The sequence below is a fragment of the Arvicola amphibius genome, chromosome 6, assembly GCF_903992535.2.
Source record: "Arvicola amphibius chromosome 6, mArvAmp1.2, whole genome shotgun sequence".
NCBI classification, from domain to species: Eukaryota; Metazoa; Chordata; class Mammalia; order Rodentia; family Cricetidae; genus Arvicola; species Arvicola amphibius.
Window position 1 is genome coordinate 144,471,431 of NC_052052.2, and position 19,167 is coordinate 144,490,597.

The 19,167-nt window shown below is 44.6% G+C and overlaps 2 long non-coding RNA genes across 6 annotated transcripts in view; one reads left to right on the plus strand and one right to left on the minus strand.

Moving 5' to 3' along the window:
* Positions 1-6,296, minus strand: part of LOC119816406 — a 20,322-nt gene extending 14,026 nt beyond the window's left edge. For all 3 annotated transcript variants that reach the window (XR_005285760.1, XR_005285759.1, XR_005285758.1), the window contains exon 1: positions 6,237-6,296. This is a non-coding gene — a long non-coding RNA (uncharacterized LOC119816406). The remainder of the gene's footprint in view (positions 1-6,236) is intronic.
* Positions 3,366-19,167, plus strand: part of LOC119816407 — a 27,790-nt gene continuing 11,988 nt past the window's right edge. Inside the window, exons 1-3 of one of the 3 annotated variants that reach the window (XR_005285763.1) lie at positions 3,377-3,482; positions 3,927-3,978; positions 16,898-16,961. This is a non-coding gene — a long non-coding RNA (uncharacterized LOC119816407). Of the gene's footprint in view, positions 3,652-3,926; positions 3,979-16,897; positions 16,962-19,167 lie in introns of all 3 variants that reach the window. The other 2 variants (XR_005285762.1, XR_005285761.1) reach the window with 2 other exon arrangements.

Here is a 19,167-nt window from a genome sequence, read left to right on the forward strand (position 1 = left end):
CCTACCACCTAGGGGCTTCACGGCTGGTATCAAAAAGCAATGCATTACTCATAAACTGGTAGTGATGATGATGTAAATAATTATATCACATGCACTATGCTCAGCATATAACACCTGATAACGGTAAGAAGGCTGTTTCCCACGCTTCTAATCACTATTTGCATATATTCCCTCTGCATATAAAATGAAAAGTCTACATTTTTTGCTTGGGGTTTATGTTTACTTTATGTGTATGTGTGTATGTCTTCATGTATGTACATATATCATGCCTGTAGAGGCCAGAAGTAAGAGTTAGATCCCCTAGGGCTGGAGCTACAGATGGTTGTGAGTTACCATGTGTGTACTGGGAACTGAACCCTGGTCTTCGGCAAGTGCTTCTAATGGCTGAGCTGTCTCTTCGGCCCCAAGTTTCACGTTTATGCACCAGCCTTAGAGGTCTAGTGTGTCACCTCATGCCCCGATTGCACAGTCATTGAGCTGTTGTCCTGTCATCTCCTGTGAGCTGAACATTAACCTTTCCTCCTTAGGAATGTTACATTTTAAAAAAAGGCCAATTTTCCATTGAATGCACAGTCCTCGCTCTGTCAGTGACAACTGGTGTTGCATTTGCAGAGCCTTGTAAGCCACGGGGTCTCTCATTTCTAACATGTACAGCAAGGTTGGGCTAAATCAGGCCCATGTGGAAGACAGATGGTGCTGACCGATGAAATCTCTTCCCTGCCGAGTCAGCACAAGGCTCCAGGCAGCACCAGCAATGATAGACTTGGCCAAGCAGGAATCTTGCTCGCATCTCTTAATCTCCCAGGTTATTCCCAGCTTTGCAGACACAATTACAAATTACATTCTTTTGTAGTTGACTTTTTTTTTTTAACTCTTTGGGGGCCTGCCACCTAACTCCCAAATAAGTATACAGAGACTTATTCTTACTTATGAATGCCCGGCCTTTGCTTGGCTTGTTTCTAGCCAGTTTTTCTAACTCAAGTTAACCCATTTCTCTTCTTCTACATTTTGATGCTGGGCTTTTAACCTTTATTCTCTATGTCTTTCTTCCCTTCTTACTCTGTGGCTGGTTGTAAAGCTAAGTGGCTGACATCCTCCTCTCTTTTTCCTTTTCTTGCTCCTCTCTCTCTCTCTCCCCCCACCTCTCTCTCTCTCTCTCTCTCTCTCTCTCTCTCTCTCTCTCTCTCTCTCTCTCTCTCTCTCTCTCTCTTCCTCCCTCCCTCCCTCCTTCCCTCCCTCCTAGTTTCCTCTTAATTATTCTCTCTGCCTGGAAGCCCCACCTATTTTTCTCTCCTGCTTAGGTATTGGCCGCTCAGCTCTTTATTACATCATCAAGTGTTTAGACAGGCAAAGTAACACAGTTTTACAAAGTTAAACAAATGTAACATAAAAGAATGCAACACATCTTTGCATCATTAAACAAATATTCCACAGCGTAAATGAATGTAACACATCTTAAACTAATATTCCGCAACATTCATCAGATGGGAAGTGGGATTAGACGCTCTGTGATAAAAGAAGGAGCTATGTGGGTATGATATCCTGAAATAATGGAGGCTAATGCCCCCTAAGTGTAGCTTTGATTGTATAGCAAGAGAATCCACAAAGTCAAAGTCTAAATAACAACCAACCCTAAGGGATGACAAGGACAGTTGATCTCTGTAACTAAGATTGTTCTGCTGTGGATGGTGGTTCACACCTGAAATCTGAGCACATGGGGGTAGGGGCAAGAGGGTCGTGGGTTTGAGACCAGCCTTGGCTATACTTGGTGAGCTGAGGGCCAGCCTGAGGTATATGTGGAAACCATCTCAGAAATCAGTCCCCAAATATCTGACAGGGAGCAACTTTTAAGAGCAAGGCTCTGTTTTGTTTTAAGAGTTAAAAAGGCTACAATTAAGCCAGAGCGATGGTGGCACACCCCTTTAATTCTAGCATTTGGGATGCAGAGACAGGTGGATCTCTGTGAGTTCGAGGACAGCCTAGTCATCTACATAGTGAGTTCCAGGACAGCCAGAGATACATAGTGAGACTCAGCCGTGTTCCCCCTCAAACACACACACACACACACACACACACACACACAAAGAAGGACGATGAGGAGGAGGGAGGAGTGGGGGAGAAGAAAAAGAGAAAGAAGTGGGAGAGGAGGGAGGAGTGAGAGGAGGAAGGAGTGGGAGTTACAGCCCATCATGGTCAGGAGGGAATGGTGGCTGGAGTCTGGGGTAGCTGGTCATGCTATGCCCGCCCCCACCCCATTCACTTCCTTTAACAAGGCTCTACTCCTGAAGCTTCCACAGCCCTCCAAACCAGTGCCACCAGCTGGGGCCCAATTGTTCAAACAGGTAGCCAATGGGAGACATTTCACGTTCAAACTATAACAAAATGGAACCAGTGAGAGGAGGAGACAAGAGAGCAGGTAGAGGAGAAAAGTAGTATATGTATGAAGAGGTCATAACAAAACCCATTATTTTATATACTAATTAGTCCCAGGCATGGTAGTGCATGCCAGTAATCCCAGTTCTCAGAGTAGGGACACACAGAGGCAGGAGCATTGCTATAACTTCGAGGCCAGCCTAGTCTATATATGAGTTCCAGACCAGGTAGGTCTACCTAGTGAAAAACCTGTCAATAATAATAATAATAATAATAATAACAATAATGTAACAATAATGATAATAGTAATAGTTTGTGTTATGATATTTGATATGTTTTAGAAGTTTCTCTTTTTGTATTTTATTTATTTATTTGTGTGTGTGTGTGTGTGTGTGTGTGTGTGTGTGTGTGTGTGCCTGTGGAATCGGCTGCCACCTTCCATCACTGGGTCCTGGTGTTTGAACTCAGGTCGTCGGGCTTGGCAGTGGATGTGCCTCCCACTGAGTCAACTCGCTGGCCCATCTCTATCCATGTAATAAAGAGCAGGTGCCTTCTTCTTCCTCTTTCTTTTTTTCCGGAAGCTCCTGTTTGAAAACTGTTGCTAAAGATACCCACACTAGCATCAGTAGAGACGAAGTATCTGCAAGAGCCTTCAATTCTACTGGGACGTGCACAGCCACCATTAAGCGGTGTTGTCAGAGAAGATGGGAGATGGCACAGGAGCCCCAGGTTCTGAACCAAAACCAGAGAAAACATGGCAGAGCAAAGCATCAGGAGGTGGCGCTGGAGCTGGGCAAGATTTTCCTTCTTCACCACCCCATCACATCCTAGCTTCACCAGCATTGTTACCGCCACTCTGAACTTTCAGGGCTAGGTTTTCAGCATAGGTGTCCTGCCAGCTTGATAAATAAGCCCAGTAGTTTTCCAGAAGGGTGGGGATTTAGGACACTTCCTGTTCTGGTTATAATTTAACATCTCAAGTGTTTTCTGGCCAGAAATGTAAGCTGAACAAAGAAAATATAATTCAACATGTCATGAAGTGGAGGAAAGATTATTGGAGCTTGGATACTTTCGATGCTGAAAGGCCCAGTAAAACTGTCTTGAGAAAGGTAGGGTTCAAGCCAAGGTGGGTGGTGCATGCCTGTAATCTCAGCGCTTAGGAGGAGGAAGCAGCGGGAGAAAGAGTTCAAGAACAGCCACAGCTATATAGTGAATTCAAGGACACTCTGGGCTGCGTGAGACCCTGTCTCAGCAACAACAACAACAGCAACACACACAGTAAGTGCTGGCCTAGAGTTGGCTCAGAGGCCTGCTACTCTTTGCATCTCTTAGGGACAGGGGCTCTTTCTCTCCTGTAGCTCTCTCTCTTCTCCACTAGGTGTTTGTTCTCATTACTCAGTTTTCCCTCTTCTTCATCTGTCGTTTTAATCACGTGGGCACAATCCCACCTTGGCATGGGTCTCTGCTATGACTCTCTCCCTTCTCCTCCTCTTCCTTCTCCTCCTTTTTCTGCCTCTTACTACGAACTGACTTCTTTTCTCCTAACTTTGCAGCCTGAATGACTTACTGACCGAGAAAACGTCTGGCTTTGTTCAAGTTTTCTAAGTAAGTCATGTCCCCACCCCTGCAGAGACCACATCTGCTCGGGTAGATGGGGCCTGGCCTGTTCTGCGGTAGTTACTTTTCTCAGTGTTACAATCAAATACTTAACACGAAGCAATTTAAAGAAGGAAGAGTGTTTATTTTGGCTCACGGTCTGAGGCAGAGGGCTGCGGGTTCTTGGCTGCAGGAGTGAGTAACTAGGGCAGAACTTGGGAGCAGCAGAGGCAGTTTCTGTGAAGTTCACCGTACTGCGTCTTCAAGGGCTGAGGAGACTTTAGAACTGCAGAGTAGACAGGCCATGAAATGCTGCAAGCAGGGCTTAATGGGTGATTCTAGGGGGGGATTCTGGAAGATTAGGGTTGAGAGTAATGTGTACAGTGAAGGCCCAGCATATGAGGTTTCAAAGGGGAAGAAGGATTCTTTAGCAACCAGGCTAGAAGCCATTCGTGATATTTTTCATAAAGACTCTGGTTGCCTTCTTTCCGTGTTTGGGGAACTTGCCTGAGGCTGGATTTGAAAGTACTGGAGTCATATATTTGGTGAGGGAAATTTCAAGAGAGCATCATGTTGAGTATCTGGCATGGTTATATTGCTGATAGTTTGTATTGATGGCTATGGCAAGAAAGAGCAACAAGCAAGGAAGAAAGCAGAGAAAAATGTGCAGCTTGGAGAGAAAAGGGAACTAGGATGCTTAAGTCAGCTCAGGAGAGGTGACCTTGCTCACAGCCAGATTTCACACCTCTGGCCTACAATCTGTGAGAGATTAAATTAATGTTGCTTAAGCTCCCAAATGTGGAGTAATTTGTTGTGACAGCTTCAGGAAATGAATGATTTATATCTGTGGGTGTCAGTCACAATGTTTTCATATCATATTCATCACCTATTTTTTCCTTGTGTCTCCTTTCTTTACTTCCCTTCATCCTTTCTGAAGTATGTATGTGTGTATGCATGCATTTATTTTTGAAACATGGTCTCACGTAGCCCAGGCTGCCCCTAATACTCACTACGTAGCTGTGGATAACCTTGAACTCCCGACACTCCTACCATTACCTCTCAAATGCTGGAACCACAGGGGCATGCTAACACACCCAGCTTCCTTCAAAAGTGTTTAAAGGAACTTTCTAATATCATGTCATTTTGTCCCTTATATATTAATTAGTCACAATGCTATTACAATAGCTAATTAAAATGAGTTTTTGGTATAAAATTCCTTTTATTGTTTTTGTTTACATCTGTCTCTGAACTCCCTTCACTTTGAATGACCCTCTACTGTCTGTCTAGGGAAGCTCTACACAGCCTTAAACCCTGGTTTCAGGCACGGGTCTCTGGGTGTGCAGACAGCAAGTGTCTTGGTGCTCTCCCCCCAGTGGGGAACAGTTCCTGGGATTCTTTCTTAAGAAAGATGTCTTTGTCCTGGCAACATTAGCCATTGTCCAGGATCGACATTCAGAAGTCCCACTTGAAAGGCATTTATTTCAGAGGTGCCTGACACTAAGGCCATGGAAGGGAAAAATAAACTGGTCTTAAACCTTCTCGCTCTAAGTCTAGAAGATTCTTAGTTTTGGAAATAAAGGATTTTTAAGGCTTTCTTTTTTCAAAGATTTATTTTTGTAAGTGTTTGGGGGGCACACACAGAAATCAGAGAACAACTTGTGGGAGTTGGTTCCCTCTTTCCGCCCTGTGAGGCCTGGGGATTGAATTCGGGTTGTTGGGCTTGGCATCAAGCAAGCACCTTTTTACCCCTGAGCCATCCTGTCATCCTGGGAGAAACATTTTCTTTAGTGGTGTAGCCACTGGTAAGGTGTCCATGCTCCTGAAATGCACCCTAATTAAATTAAATTCATAGGCTCACGTATACCAAAGGAGGAAGGAAGGAAAGGAGGGTGGGAGGGAGGGAGGAGGAAAGGAAACAGGACTGGCTGTAAAGACGGAACAATCAGCAGAAGTGCAAGACAGTCATGGGTATCAAATGCAGTCAAAATGCTTTATTTACAAGTGTGAAAATGTCATAAGTCCATTGTTATACATAACTAATATCTGCTAATGAAACAGGTAAGAACCAAGAGTTTGGTAAATAGATTTTTATGTCATTCCCACATAAATTTTTCTTTTCTGTGAAAAATTTCTCAGTCTCCTTAACAGTGAAGCTTAGTGTTCTGGAAAATTGCCTTTGTGAAACACGATTAATAAAAACCCAGAGAGAGAAATTGGGTTTCAACCTGAAGATCCAAAAAGCAAAGCAACAAGCCACTGGCTCTTACCTCGACCTCCGAAATGGTGATCCTGCCTCCAGGAATCTTAGAATGAGACTGTGTCTGAGAGCTGTCTCCTCCTGTTTTATAATCCTTTCTGGTTCTTGGATTAAAAGCGTGCACCACTGGGATTAAAGGCATGCACCCCCGGTTTCTATGGCAACTAGTGCGGCTACTGGGATTAAAGGTGTGTGTTATTGCTGCCTGCTCTATAAGGACGGCCAGGCTGTTTTACTTTTCTGATCCTCAGGCAAGTTTTGTTTATTAAAATACAAGTGAAATGTCACTATACTTTTGGGAGCCCTCCAGATGAACTCTGGTACCCATGGACCATGCTCCATTGCCTAAGTCTGTTTGTTTGTCGCTGTGATAAATGCTGGAGAGAAACAGATTGAAGGGAGAAATGTTATTTTGACTCATGATTGCAGGTTATAATCACAGGCAAGTGACTCCATGTTTTTGAGCCTTCTACAAGGAGAGCATTATGGTGGCAGGAGTATGTAGAGGAGGCTGTTCACCTTATGGTAGACAGGAAAGGGGAAAGAGCAGAGAGAGAGAGAGAGAGAGAGAGAGAGAGAGAGAGAGAGAGAGAGAGAGAGAGAGTATTCTCATGGCCTTCCTCCCTTTTCTCCTTTCACTCCATCTCAGCATCCAGCCTAAAATAGTGCTGCCCGTGTTCAAGGTGGGTCTTTCTTCTTTTGTTAATCTTCTCCAGAAACACCCCCCCCACACACACAATGCACCTCCCCACCCCCACATGTATACACACAGAAATGTTCTTTACTAATCTTTTCGGCATCTTTCAATGTAGTCAAGTTGGCAACCAGGATTATCCACCAGAAATGTATTTCAGACTTTCCTTGCATAGAGTTGAGAACCAGGAGAACTATTATGTAGAAGAACATAGCATAGTGAAACAGAGGTGATTTAGGGGCTGGAGAGATGGCTCAGTGGTTAGAGAGAGCTTACTACTCTACCAAAGGACTAGAGTTCAGATCCTAGCACACACATCATGCATCTTACAAATGCTCAAAGGGATCCAAACCCTCCTCCTGGCCTCTGTGATCACCTGCATACATATGTGTGCACACACACACTCAGAAATACACACACATTACATAGTTTTAAAGGCCACTAATTTAAGAGATAACAGTAATTGCCATGTGTGTGCCTCACAATAGAACATAATCAGAACTTCAAGGAGAAACAGAGGAATCCCGTTCAAACCCCATGTCAGTAATTACCCACACACAGCCCAGAGAAATCAAGTGAATACCACTGAATAAAACACCATCATCAATCTCCCAGGCCACATTGACACTCACAAAACGCTGTTAACCTCACTTTGAACAAAACTGGAAATAAGAAAATACATACTTGAATGCCAGCAACTATGGGTGGCATTGATTACTGATATATGAAAGGACGATCTGAAATACCGAATTATATCTACTCCTTATTTTGTGTAAGACTTTCTACAGATATCCTTTGGCCATTTAAATTGTGTGTCCATTTAGAGTTTTATAGTTTGCCTTATCAAACCCTGAGTCAGGACATGGAACATCACAACTTCTGTCTACATTTGTGGGGATACAAACACCACACTGCTAACAAAAGCCACTCTTGGTGAGCTCAGCCAATGGCCGCCTACAAACAACCTCTCCCCAATGCCTCTGCATTGCTGTTTGTACCCCTCCCCCATTCCAAAGGCTAGACTTTAGAGGACTACTCTCCCAAATCCAATGGCTAGGGAAGGGAGAGAGGCAGCCAGCTCCTGTTCCATGGCTTTCTGCTCAGCCAGATGACTCTTGACTCTTGTCTGTTCCTCGAGGCTGCCGCAAAGCCCAAGGACATTTCTAGAGTCCCTGGGGTAAACCAGGGAACTCTTAAAGCACCTTGAGATTTTCACATCAATTGCTGGAGGGACTAATATTAATAAACACAGCAAAATACAGACAAATGGTAAACTCCAAGCAGAAGCTGCCTGCATAGTGTTGGCTCTGTTCCCAAACACATAATTCTGAGGCAGGGGCCCAAGGAGCCACTGCAAACTAAGTCTCTCTCCGTGTATTTATGTGACTCCCCTTCTTTCTTCCCTTTTTTTCTTGACATAGGGTCTTACTCTGTAGCCCAGGCTAGCTCTGAGCTTGTGACCCTCCTGCTTTAGCCTCCAGAGTTCTGGGTCTGGAAGGCATGATCTCTGCTCCTTATAGAAGCCAGGCTCCTATTGCCTCCACCCCCTCTCTGTGTAGAGGCTCCAGTTAAACAGTCTGGGCTCACGGTCTTGGGAGAGCTTATGTAGAACTCTAAGTAGCTCCGTCCACTACTTTTCATTCCTCATTTAGCCCTTCCTGGAGATTATTGTCAAAGACTAGCTACATGAATTACAGCAATCTTTCATATTCTTTCCCCACAGCTTCTGTAAGATCATTTCCTGCATCTTGGATTTCACAAATGAAGTTATTGCGTCTGATTATATTTTCTTCCATACTTTTCAAATCTTTTGCAAGCAAGTAGACATAAAAAAATTTACCAACCTATTTTTCCATGTGTTTTTATAATTCCATAACCACCAGTTCAAAACAAAATCCTCCCTGGTACAGATTTAAAAATCAAAAGGTCTGGGCTTGAGTCCCGCATATGCGTTGGTCCAACTGTTTAATCCCTCTGAGGCTCAACTCTTCTCTAAAACAGGTCTAATTTCTGCTCTGTTTACCCCAGTGTTTGTATGTACGTGGGTCCCACGAAGAGTTATGCATGCAAACATCTCCGCTCTAAAGAGAAAAGCAGAAGGAAGGAAGCTGCTATTAAAAGGTCACGATGAAGTCCCACTCAGTGTGTATAATCCTATGTGTATAATCCAAATGTCATAGAAATAGTAGCTAGGGGCAGGATCTGGCCCGGGCTCTTAACTACAGCAATTTTAAAAAAGAAGGTCAGAAGGGGGAAAAAAATCAAAGGCCTCCTATTCAACACAGAAAACTTCCAAATAAGAGTCAGCGCTTGCCACGGACATGCTTGGTGAGGGGAACTCAGTGAGGCTGGCTCTGAGGGTGGAGGGCTTCACAGAGCAGGGCTGGGGAGGGCTGTGATATAATACCTTCCTCCTCCACCCTTCAACTGACTTGCTAGGAATCCCTTATCTAATCAACTGGAGTCTTGAATCCTAACAGCCAAACTATAAAAACGGGGTGCTCAGTAAGTATGGAGCCCTACAGAGGCCAAAACCAATATGCTGGCCAAGCTGCAGTCACTCCTATGAGGAACTGGATGCCACTTTCCTGTCCAAGGGGACAAGGAGAAGGCCTTCTCCTGAGTTCACGTCCTATGGGTAAGGCTGATCACAAAGATTAGCAAAGATGCTAAGTTCGTGTTCATCCTTCCTGACACAAACGGGCAATGAAAGAGTTTAGGCACGGAGTGGGGGTAGGGGTGCGTTAGGAAGGGGTGCTCAGCAGGTAAAGGTGCTTACAGCCAAGCCTGAGGACTCGGGTTGAGCCCCAGACCAACATGGCAGACGGAGAGAACTGACCCCTTCAAGTTCTCTGACATTCATGTGTTTACATATGTGTACAAACCCATATAAATAAGAAAGTAAATACAAATTTAAAAGAATTTTTAAAATAGAGTGCATTGGGGGAAGAAAGGGTTTTAGTCATTTCTTACTTTTACTGGCTTGGACTCCCATGTGTCATGGCATGTTCTAAGACACTGATTTGGAGAATTCAGTGGAAGTGAGCAGGGTGTGCAGACTGAGACGGCTGAAAGGAGAAGCAGTGGCAGGAATTTGCAGGGACTTAACTGCTCGAGGGCTCTCCTGACAGGATTTCTTCAATGGCCACACATCATTAGAAATGCCTCACCACAGGCAAATTATCAGATCAACAGAATATAAGAACATAAGAATTGAGAACTGGGTCTCAAATAGAGGCTCGTGCTAGGTCCCGGAAAAAGGAAAGCGAGCTAGTGAAGAATTGAGAAAGGAGATTTGGGCCCATAGGAAAGGAACAAAGTTCAAATATAAAATGCCATTTCTTGATCCTTGGAGCATCTTCCACTGGTCCACACAGAGAAATTCGAGGTGCCAGCACCCTCCCTGGCATAAGGACATGCTGCATTGAAAGCCAGATACTACTGTTGTCTTGCTTAGCTCCTTCATATTCCTCTAACACCCAGAAACACACAAAGAGATTAACCAGAAACAGAGAACATCAGCATCTCTGGTTTTATCTTATTAAAAAATGGGTTTATCCCCGCAAAGGAAATAAAGAAAGGAAGGAAGAAAAGAAAGAAAAGAAATGCCTCACATTTAGATGCTCACAGGACTGTTTCTAGGGCCTATGGGGGACTATGAGACAGTGAACTATGAAGGATTCACTAATTTTCCCCTTCCCCTTTCCCTCCTCCTGACCCTGGCATATCCTACATACAGATCGATAGCATTCCAGGTGTGCTAGGAATGCATATGATTTGAACTCATATGAGATGTTGGCATGAAAGATAAATCTGCCCTAAAATGGTTCTGAACGTAACTTGAAGAAATTGATACTGAAGATCTTTGTGCTGTTAGCACAACTGCATAAGCATCAGCTCTTTGAGAAAGGGCTACCCTGCGAAGCACTGAACCCAGTGACCCTGATGGACACTGAAGGCATCACACATGAAATCCCTTCAATAAAAATTTATTGACTTAAAAACAAATAGGAAGCAGAACAAAAAACTCTCACATCTACTAACATCACTACTATAAAAACAGAACAAATAACAAGTCCTGAGAGGGGTTGAAGGAACTGTCTAACACTTGTAATGGTCTGCTCTGTCCCTTTAAGAGATAACTCCCAGCCGGGCGGCGGTGGCGCACGCCTTTAATCCCAGCACTCGGGAGGCAGAGGCAGGTGGATCTCTGTGAGTTCGAGGCCAGCCTGGTCTACAAGAGCTAGTTCCAGGACAGGCTCCAAAGCCACAGAGAAACCCTGTCTCGAAAAGCCAAAAAAAAAAAAAAAAAAAAAAAAAAAGAGATAACTCCCTCCCAGTCTGCTGAGGCAAGCTGATTTCAGCTTCCAGCCTGAGTCCCTTCCTTTTTCTGTCTCCCTCTAGAAGAGGCAGCTTTGGCTTCTCCCTTCTCCCCACTTCTCCCCTTAACCCTTCTGTTTCTCTCTCTCTCTCTCTCTCTCTGTCTCTCTCTCTCTCTCGCGCTCTCTCTCTCTCTGCCTCTCTCTCTCTTTCTCTCTCTCTCTCCCTCTCTACTTCTCTTTCTCTCTCTGCTCTTCTCCCCTTTCCCTTCCATAACCCACTAAATAAATGTCCAACCTCATTCTGCATGGCGTACCTATCCATCTGTCTCTCTCTTGCCGTGTGACTCCTTTTCCAGGGACCAGCCGCCTTCAGGTTCCTGCAGTGTGGTCTCATGGTATGCCCATCTGTCTGCCTCTCCTTATGGGACTCACTGCCCCTCATGGCCCACTGCAGCCACTTGGGAAACTGTGCCATCCCTGCCTGGGACTGGCTGCTCCTGGGACCCGCTGCCTGCTGCCTGCCCTCACTCAGGGACCTGCAGCATGGTCTCATGGCCCACTGCCCACTGCAGTCCCTCGGGAACTTGCTGCATTTTACTTAATCCATTACAACACTTGTGTACTGTTAATAAGAATGTAAAATGTACAACCACTACGAGAACAATATATTGTTCCCAAGAAAATTTAAAATGTACCTATTATTTGATCCAGAAAGTCCAGTTCAGAGTACATAGATCCTCTGAGTCATAATGAGGTGAAATTCTGACTACCCTTGGGTTTGTTTGTTTTCAGATAAGATCTCCCATAGCCCAGGCTGGTCTCCAATTCACTGATAGCTAAAATGCCTGATCTTTCTCCCTCAAGCTCCCAAGGACTGGGATTATAAGCATGCAGCATTGTGCCCAGCTAAGCCTATAATAAGTCAACACTATATATAACTCAAAACTCCTAACCTACCCAGCACCTAGGCTTAGCTACACAGCACACTGCAGAGCGTTGGTTGTCCTCATCTTGATCACAGGGCTCTCTGAGAATTGCTGGTTCCTGTCGCTGCCCAGGGTTGTGGAACAGTGTTGTATTATATACATCAATAGCTTGGGGAAAGGTCAAAATTCAAAGGACAGTGTCTACTGAATGTGTTCCATTCACACCATTGCCAAGTCTAAAAGCTAAGTCAAGCCATCACAGGCTGAAGGATCGCGGGTGGAAAAAAGCGTGGGGGCTGGGTATGCCTTAGGAATAGAGAGTTTAAAAGCCTGTGTAAGTCCTTGGGTTTAATCTCTAGCATCCAGAACCAATAAATAGACAAAAGAGGGGAAGCTGGCTACCAAAGTAGCAAGGAAAGGGGGCGGAGAGGGAGGAAGAAAGGAGTAAGAAAGTAACAAAGGAACGAAGGAAGGAAAAAGAAAGAAGATGGGGAAGGATGGATTACAGGGAATAAGTCAAGCTCTCAGATGTTTGGATATTCATGTTCATTACAGTTTTATAGCCGCTCAGCTGTCTATGAATAGATGAATGAATAAGCAAAGGGCCATGCTAATTATCATATTATACAGCCTTCACCAGAAAACCACCTTCACGGGCTAGAACAAACAAACCCTGATGACCATACACTGAGCAAAACAAGCCAATCTGTTGTGGAATATCCCTTTATACTGTGTGAAGATGTGTCACTGTGATTGGTTTAATAAAAAGCTAAACAGCCAATGTCTAGGCAGGAGGTAGAGGCGGGACTTTTGGACAAAGAGAACTCTGGGAAGAAGAAAGGCAGCGTTGCCAGTCAGACTTGGAATAACCAGGATGAGCTTGATAGAGAAAAAGTAACGAGCAAATGGGGAGAACATAGATTAAAAAATTCGGACTAATTTAAGTTATAAGAGCTAGTTGGGAACAAGCCTAAACTCAGGTCAAGCTTTCATAATTAATAAGTCTGTGACATTTTTGTGAGCTGGTAGCCCCAAAAGAAAAGTTAGCCACAAACGCCCAAATGCTTCCTGACTCCAGCTGTATGAAGTAACTTGAAAATGCACATTCCTAGAGACTGGAATCAGCATGGTGACTGGCAGGTTATCAGTTGTAGGTGTCTAATGGGATGGAGTTTGAGTTTCCCGGGTGAGGTTCTGGAGGACTGTGGCACAGCCGTGTGAGTAGATAACATCCCTGAGATGACTCAAACAAGATGGCAAATTTTATGTTATCGTGTTTTTGCTTTTGTTTGGTGGATTTTTTTTAAAAAAAATTGTTTTAAAAAAGGAAAAAGGAAAAAATTCTAAGTGGAAGTTCATTGCTAGGTTAATTTCACAAAGAATGGCTAAATTCTGGACTCAAAAAGCCTCAAGGTTTCCATGCCTTCAGTACGGCTCAAACTCCTTAGGGGAGCATTGTGAAGCTTCCTGGAGGGAGCACAAAGGACACACCAACTCAGGCTCACCTCTGCCACCCATCACCAACGGACAGCAGGAAAAGAAAGACAGTGGGACTGGCTTGGGATTTTGAAACCCCAAAGTCAACCCCAGTGACACACTTCCTCCAGCAAGGCCATACCTCCTAATCTCTGTCAAGTAGGGCTACTCCCTGATAACAAAACACTCAAGTAGATGAACCTATGAGGTCATTCTTACTCAAACCATCACAGTATGTTGTATGTACACACATGGGGTCAGGAGCTGTAGAACATGGCATTAGTCATCCTCCTCCATCCCTCTCCACCTTATTTTTTTAGACAGGGTATAACACTGAACTTGGAACTCAACAAATCAGCAAGGCTGGCTGGCCATCGAGCCCAGTGATCCTCCTGCCTCCACCTCCCCTAAGCTGAAATTACAGACACATGCCACCTCACCTGTTTATGTGGGTGTTAAGGGTCAAACTTAGGTTGTCATGCAAATACAGTTTATTGACTGAGTCATGTTCCCGGTCCCCTATCTATTTTTAAACCTATGCTTTGTGTGCTAACAGCATATAATGAACCTTCAATAAATAGTTGTTCAGTTAATTGAATGAATGATCACAGAACTCACTTGCAGATAACTGAGTAATTGCCAATTGTCGATAACCTAAATTTTACTTCTGTGAATCTTGGAGAAGCAAAACCTTTGTCACCCTTTGTCTTCATTCCATAGGATTAACTGAGCTGAGTGACGACTCATGGTTGTCTTTCTGTTGGCACATTCTGTAATCATTACCTGTAACAAACTCAAGCAAAGGTTGCATGAGATGAGTCTTCCACAGAGTCACTAATGAGGATGGTAAACAGACATTCTGGTCTGTACTTGCTCCTCGTTCCCAAAAGGCCCTGTGACTTGTCCCTGTGCTGGAGATGCAAAACCCTTGCCCACTTGTTATCAGATTAAACTCAAGGCCTTCATCAGCTCAGCTCCTCATCTCCCAACAAATTAGTCTGAAAAAGCCCAATATGTGGGCAAAAGGAATCTCTAAATGTCCATCCTCTAGATGCTCGTACTCAAGATTCAGGGCACTTGCCTCAGCCCTCAACCATCTGCCCACAATGATGCTTACCTCTGGTAAGCATTCCTTTAGCTATTTTTAGTCCTGTCTTTTTTTCTTCCTCAAAGTGTGATTCTGTGTGAGTGAGGACAATGATCAAAAACATCTTTAAAAAATACACGTGTGTGTGTGTGTGTGTGTGTGTGTGTGTGTGTGTAGGAGAGGACAACTTGTGGAAGTCACAAATTGCATCCATCCATCCTGTGGGTTACAGGGATTGCATCCTGATCATCAGGTTTGTGGGCAAGCACCTTTACCAGCTGATTCATATCATAGGCTTGACAAGCTCGCTCTCTCTTTCTCCCCCCCCTCTCTCTCTCCTCTTCTCTTTTCTCCATTTCCTCTCTCTTTTCTCATCTCCTCTTCTCTTTCCTTCTTCTTTTCTTCCTTTCTCCCCTTCTCCTCCTCTCCCCCTTTTCTTCTCACCTCCAGTTCTCTTTCCTTTCCTCTTCTTATCATAGAATGATATGTAAGCAAGCCTCAACAACCATGGGACCCATAACCCTCAACTTCCCAGCCTCCATGATGGTGAGAAAGAAATCCCTGCCCTTTATTAATTGCTCAGCTTCAGCTCTTCTGTTACAGTAGCACAAAGCAGACAAAAATGCTAATCTCAGCATCTACTGTTACAAAATGGGTCATAGCGAGAAACTCTGGGTAACCAAGCACAGTCCGGCTGCGTATTTACACATACCGTTTTCTCAGCTCTGTCTCCTAATTGGTTGTGCGGTATTTCATTTACTCATGAATTACAAACCATAAATTTAAAAAAAACATGACCTCTGTTAGGAAATAATTCAACATACATTTCTCTGAATGAGATGTATACGCAGGCTAGCAGAAAGTGCAGCACATGGTAGCTGTTTACATTCAGAGCAAGCTCACAGTGAAAATGTGTCTTTTACACACAGCGTCCACGAAGCAGTCTCATTCATCCATCAAATTCAGCTGAGTGTCCAGTGAGCCCTAAGATGGTGTTGCCATGATAGTTGCTAGGGTAACAATCATAAACAAAACAAAAATTCCTTCCCTGGAGTAGGGATGTAGCTTTGTGAAGAGAAAGTACAACGGCCCCAGGGAGATGAGCCTGTAAGAGCTGCTGAGACTGTCAACCTGAGTCCGCTGGATCCCTGCACGGGACCTGAGCTGTCACCATTGGCCTGGCAGAAAGTGGGGGGATCTGGAAGAGCACTGTAGGAAGGGGATGGTAGGTACAAAGATGTGAAAGATGATGACATGTTGGAAGAAGGGAAGTGAAATCTAAAGGTAGAAGAGGGAGAATGAACCAGAGCCACAAAAGGTACTAGAACTTGGATGCTTGCTTGTTTTACAGCCTTTCTCTAAAAGGCCAGTATTCTCCAACATAGAGCAGAGGTTAGGAAATCCCCTCTTTATTGATCTATGTTGTGGTTTGTTTGTTTGTTTGTTTGTTTGTAGATTTATGCCTGTTTGTTTTCCAACTTTATGCTGCTTGCAATTTGCTGGTGTTTTGAGTTTTGTTTTGTTTTGTTTTTGACAGGGTCTCACTATGTAGTCCTAGCTGGCCTGGGACTTGCTATGTAGCCCAGACTGGCCTTGAACTCACAGAGATCTGCCTGTCTCTCTCGTTTGAGTGCTAGGATTAAAGATGTGCATCACCCTCCCTGCCTTTGTTGGTATTTTGAAATGTAGTTCTGGTTGGATATAAACCTTATAATTCTGCTGCCTTGGCTTTCTGAGTGCTGTAATTACAAGTGTGTGCCGCCACATCTAAGTCAGATTTTATGTTTTAAATGTACATGTGCTTAATTTGTATAGTGACTCTGTGAATGTGTATGCATGTGTGTGTGAGAGAAAGACAGAGACAGACAGAGAGACAGACACATCCCCACCCCCACAGAGAGAGCGAGGAGAGAGAGAGAGAGAGAGAGAGAGAGAGAGAGAGAGAGAGAGAGAGAGAGAGAGAGAGAGAGCGCACTCTGGAAGGGTCAAAATCCACTACAGCTGTCACTGAGAGTCAAGACAAGGGCGGTGAGAGCAGGACGAACACCAGCAGAGTGGTGTTTCCAGGTTTCCAGTATTTCTTGGTCTGGGAGTGTCCATAGCTCTATTTTATTGTTTTGCATTGCTGGTATTTATCCCCGGCTGACTTTTAACTATGTATCCCAGGTTGACCTTCTGCCTCAGTCTCTCAAATGCTGGATTACAGGCGCGTTTCATCAAGGCCAACCAGGTAAGGTTTCCCTGCCTCACTTTCCAATGCCCTGGGACACCCCAGCCCATACTGGGTTCCTGAGGATTCTCAATGAGCACTTGTTCTATGGAAGGCATGGAAGAGAAGGGGCCCTGGAAAGGGAAAGGCCTGAGGCAGGCCCTCTGTTGTTCATCCTACCTAACAGTGGTAGAGATGAGTTTCCTAGGTCCCTGTCAGCAGATCACACAGTGGGGAGTGTGATGGGCTGTCAGCACAGCCTGTCGGTAGGTCTGTTGCTGTTTCATGTCCAGCTACATGGCCTTGAGCCTCTTCAGCTGGGTTCTGGGTGTGACCAAGGTGTTAGAACCAGGGGGAAGGACTTCTCTAATAGACAGCATTCTCTTGGGGCTGCCAGGCACGGGCTAAAGCCTGAAGCCGTCCTATTGGTCCTTCTGTTTCTTTGACTCCTCAGAGGTCCTGCTTGTACTGTGGTCAGGTGGCTCTCTCCCCACTGCTTCCTCTACCTTTTCCTGAGTGTGCACTTCCCCGGAAGGTCTTTGCTTATTCTTTTGCCCATTGTCCTGCCATGGCCAAGTGCCACAGACAGCATAGCTTCAACAGAAAGCCACTGTCTCGTGGTTCTGAAAGCTCGACATCCCAGGTCAAGGTGTCTGATGTGTTAGTTTCTTGTGAAGCCTTTTTCCTGGATTGCAAACGACTGCCCTCTCGCTGTGTGCTCTGTTGGTCTTTTCTCTGTGTGTCTGTATTTCCTCTTGGTGAAGGACTTCATCTTATCGGATGAGGTCCTGCCCCAATGACCGTGTTTTAAGTCAATTTTATCTTTAAAGACTCTATTTCCAAAGAGAACGGGTTCTAGGGTGCTAGGAATTAGGACTTCGGCATACTAACTTTGGACAAACACAACTCAGTACCCAACATCTATCTAATCCTGTGGTGGCAGTCACACTTCAGGGGTCACTTTAATCCTATAGGCACACTTAATGAGGAACTCAGTGTGACCAGTAACTCATTTGTCCTTATTCTAACTCAATAGCCCTTGTTATAATTATATTAATAAATACACAGAGACATAGGCTATGTTAGTGATATTGGAGATTGAACCCAGGGCCTTATGTAGGCTAAGTAAGTGCTGGACCCCTGAGCTATATCCCCAGTAAGAAAAGATGTTTTATATAGAAAATAAATCTCTAGTTTCTTGGGCAACCAATAATTCCCCTGAAACCTACTGAAAAATACTGAATCATAGACATCAAAAGCAAAGCTGGTCATAGTGGTATACACCTCTCATCCTAGTACTTGGGAGGTAGATGCAGGAGGATGAGTTCAAAACCAGCCTCAGCTATAGAGTGAGCCTGAAGCTAGCCTGGGCTACATAAGACCTGCCTTAAAACTGTAACAGTGAAAATCAGTGTGCATCAAGAAAAAGTAAGGGTGCCACAATTAGTGCCCCCTCCACGTTGAACAGATGACCCTTAGTACTTCAAGTGTAACTGGGGTGAAAGAACCCCAGAAGTCTTCAGCCCAGCACTGGGTCCCACAGCCAGCATGAGAACTGTCTTCCTCAGGCAAGATGGTGGACGAAGCCCTCAAAGAGCAAGTGCTGGCAAGAGCAAGCATGAAAAACAGAGCTAGTGGGGTTTGCTGGGCTTGTTATTTGTTGGCTGGCATCTGAATAATATTGGCAATGTCTTAGGCAGAGTTAGTTTTTACAACAAGGAAAAGTACTTGGACTTGTGTTCTTTTACTTTTAATTTTCATCCTTCGCGTCCGTGCAGCATCCTAACAGCCTTCCATCTCCGTAGTTTCTCGGGGCACCGGCAGTACACCAGCCCAGCAACCGTTTCAGTGGAGAAAAGCATCTTCTCTCACTCGGAAAACACGTTTTGTAATTTAAAGGAGTGCTCCCAGGAGCACTCTGTGGCGAATGTTAATAGGGCTCTTACAGTTGAAGGTCAACTCCTCAGGAATATTTTTATCCGGCTAGCAAGATGGTTCTGGTAAGGACACTTGTGCTGTAACCATGGCAACCTAAGTTCTCCAGAACCCACAACAAAAGGGGAGAACGGATTCCCAGAAGTTGTCCTCATTGGTGTCCCAGGGGAACTTTGATGGCATTCTACCTTGGTTTGTTGATGGGACCTTAGAGAGGAGGGAAGGGATTTGAGCAACAGGGTAGAACCCAAGGCCTCGTGCACAATAAGTGAGACAGTGGCACCGGGCTACA